Source organism: Nannospalax galili, unplaced genomic scaffold (genome assembly GCF_000622305.1).
Source record: "Nannospalax galili isolate Female #2095 unplaced genomic scaffold, S.galili_v1.0 scaffold280, whole genome shotgun sequence".
NCBI classification, from domain to species: Eukaryota; Metazoa; Chordata; class Mammalia; order Rodentia; family Spalacidae; genus Nannospalax; species Nannospalax galili.
The window spans coordinates 3160074-3163973 of NW_008347808.1; the positions used below are offsets into that span (position 1 = coordinate 3160074).

General features: G+C 37.0%; 1 pseudogene; it reads right to left on the reverse strand.

Annotated features, from left to right (window-relative positions):
* Nucleotides 1-1355: 1355 nt before the first annotated feature.
* LOC115072261 lies at nt 1356-1466 on the reverse strand (annotated as a pseudogene).
* Nucleotides 1467-3900: the final 2434 nt, after the last annotated feature.

The window sequence follows — 3900 nt, forward strand, 5'->3', positions numbered from 1 at the left end:
AATCTAGTATGGATATTTTTGTCTCACAAAATTATTATAAACACTGAAAATAAGCATAAATATAATTACCATGATATGTACTCAAGATTTTAACCATATTACAGAACTATTATTAAATATTAACTACATGGATTAAGAGATATGATCACTGCCTCATTATCCCTTACAATGTAAAGCAGAGAACTTACTGGAATCTTTCAGTTCCCACACTTCCTTTCTGGATAGGACATTTCAAGGTTATCTCAGGATCAGCTGGAACATCCAGCAGTAATTCCTGGAAAATTCAGAGTTGGAGCAGAGACGTAACCAGCACCCCTCCTGGCGAAGTAGGTCATCAGAAGAAAGACTGAAAGTATGGGCCTAGGCTGAGATTTCAGCCTGGCTATGTGCTACCCTATCACAGGAGAATTACAAGCATCCTTGGAACAGATAGTCAGCAGAAAGAAAAAAATGAACTTTCTTCCAAATTCATCAAAGAATTTTTAAAAGGTCAAATAAACCAGGCGTGGTAGCACATGCCTTTAGTCCCAACACTCGGCAGGCAGAGGCAGGCAGATGTCTGTGAGTTCAAGGCCAGCCTGGTCTACATAGTGAGTTCCAGGCCAACTGGGGCTACAGGGAGACACTATCTCAAAAAACAACAATCAAAAAGGTTGAACATGATTGAGGAAGATACCCAGAAGTGTATAGGGCATGGCATGATGCTGAGATGAACAGGCTAAAGAAGAGGCTGTGGAAATACTTCTATTTTTAAAAGCAGGTGATAAGCAAGTGTTAGCTGAAAATAAGAAATTTTTTAAAACACAGATTGAGGGAAATCTATAAAGTCTATTCAAAAGCATGTTGGTAAAGGTGCCCAAATAAGCCTAAACCAAATCATAGGACCAGTAAAACCTATAACACATGAGAAACAGAACTGCTTTAGAGGCCACATATGAATGAAATTACATAGTACTTGTGTTTCAGTGTGTGACATATTTCATTAAGCATAATATTCTCTAATTCCATTTATGCTCTTGCAAATGACAAGGATCAATGTTTCTCCAGTTTACTGATATTCTCTTACGTAGAATACTATGTTTTTTTCTCTCTATTTGTTGATGGACATCTGTATTGATTTAGTATCTTGACAATTGTGAAAGGTGCTACAGTAAACACTAGAGTGCGGGATGTCTCTTTCCCATGCCAGTTTTTGGGTATGTATCCAGTAGTGATATTATTGGATCATATGACAGTTGTACTTTTTGTTTTTTTGAGAATCTCCATACTGTTTTCAATAACTGCTCTACTAACTTACATTCTCATTAGCAGCGCATAGGTCTTCCTCTATTTCCACATCCTTGAAAGTATTTATTGTATTTTTTCTTTTTTTGATAATAGTCATTCTTTCTTTTAAAAAAACACACCAATTAAACTGATAAGAACAGATACTACACTTGATCTTAGCCAAAAGGCCAAGAAGCGACTTTATATTCATCCTCAGGTACTAATGATCCAAGTGTAACCGACTCTGACTAATAATAATCAGATACGTAGAGATTAAAGACACATGTGCAAGCATGTGTTAATAGCATTAAAAATGTGGGAAACAGCATATCTTAAAATGAAATGGAGATCTTCTTTAAAGAGTAAAAACTCATTCATTTTTATGTCTTACAGGGTTTATACTGAGTTCAATATTGTATGACTGTATTAATTCAACTATGAACCCAAAAATTTACAGCCACCTTTGAAAGACATGTATCCTTGCTCTGGAAAGTGTTACTGAATATGTTAAAGCTGTAATGAAATGCTTCTTTTAATCATGTAGTTATTAAATTTTAAAAAAAATTAATTAAAGTGTCTTTAAGACTCTTTTCACTATGAGATCCTATAAATCCAAAACAGATTTAATACTGTCTTATTTCAAGAGAAAACATTCTTCATATACAGAACCATAATAAATAAAGATCATGTAAAGACACAAAATAAAATACAGAGATCAGAAACAAATTTGCGTACCCATGGCAATTTTCTGCAATGAAGATTATATTCCATGTGATTATAAAGAATTCAAAGGCTATTAAATAAATGATGCTTGCATTTGTAAACTATTTGGATGTGTTTATTTACATATTGTATCAGTTACATTTTCTGTTGCTTTAATAAAATACCATGACCAAGATATTTTATAGAAAGAAGAGTTTATTTGGCCTATGATTCCAGAGGGTAAGAGCCCATCATGGTGGGGAGGCATGATGGCAAATGTGGCCACAGCAGAAAGTTGAGATCTCGTGTGTTCAAGCACGCACAGGAAGAAAGAGAAATGGACTATATACTCCCCAAACCTGCCCCCAGCTTTGTGATTCTTGCTGCAAGGCCTCACCTCCTCAACCTCCACAAACAGTGCCACCTCATGGGGAATAAGTATTCAAATACTTGGAGCCTAATGGGGATGCTCATTTAAACCACCACACATACTCACTTACAAAAAATTTATACTTTTGTATCACAATATGCAGTAAAAAATACATGATATTGAACTGGAGACAAGAATGTAGAACAAAACAAAACAAAGAAAAAACCAAGGAAACACATACTTTAATGACAAAATTTACTAGATGAAAACTAGAAACCATTAAGAAGAAGTCACAGAACAGGAGACTAAAATTCCAGGGTGTAGGGGCTGGAAAGATGGCTCAGCAGTTAGTAGCACTGACTTTTCTTGCAGAGGACCCTGATTCGATTCCCAGCACCCACAATGGGGGCTAACAGCCATATGTAATGTAACTCCACTTCCAGGGGAATCCAGTGCCCTCTTCTGACTGCTGACATTGCATGACACTGGTGTATTTATGTACACACAGTCAATACATACACTCACACAAAAAAATAAAAATAATAAATAAGATATTTTTAATTCCAGAGTGTTTAGCAGAAAAAAAGGATTAATATCTATAATAAACAGTGATGCTACAAATAAGAAATAAAAATATATACATGTAGAGATAAATAGAAAAAATATAATTCCCAAAGAATTACAAGTGTCCAATTAACAAGAGAATAATCTCTAGCAAGCTCAGAATCAGGAAAATGAAAATTATTTTTTCAACGTGTCTAATTCCAAAGGATTTTAAAGGAATAACCCAGAAATGGTTACATTTCCCTCTGTGCTGAGGTGTAGTCCTGCTTGGCCATTACAATAGCAACTACACCATCCACCAAGGGACCTGAGAAGAGTAACACCTACCTGTGCCTTGAGTAATTGGCTCACTGACCTCAGACTCTGCTTTGGATCTTGAAGCAGGCTGTGATCTGGCTCCCGCACTGCTTGGTTGCAGTCTTGGAACAGTCCTGCCCACACGGAAAGCTGCTTGGATATATATCTTCCTATGTCCTTAGAGGAAGCCCACAAACCTTAATCCTGCAGTATATCTTTAAATGGTCTCCTAATTCAGTTACAGTCTCTTTCTGCTATGAGACATGGCCTCTTGTGCTGTAAGAGGCAGTCCTGTCTATCTCAGTATCATAGCGAAATCTGCAACAGCACTTATATCCTGATCCCAGCCCTTCTGGGGCAGGTTGGGCATCTCTGCCTTCCCAGGGACCCATTGACAGATATGCCTGTACTGGCTGTGGAAGTGCATGGAGAATGGGTACCTGGAATCTAGGGGAAGTTGTTTCTCCTTATGTTTCTGTCTTCACTCCCTGACCCAGGATAGAACAAAGGTCCTATTTGCTGCCAGAACTTTTGTTCATCGTGTCTGGGCTGTATCCTTACATATGCTCGAGGAAGTTGAAGTTGAAAGCTAAATAGGTGTGTCAATCCCATATCCCACAGGCTACTTACAGATAAGGACAGCTATGAATGAGGTAAAACACAAAATCAAAAATTTACTTAAAGTCAGAATTTTTTTCGTA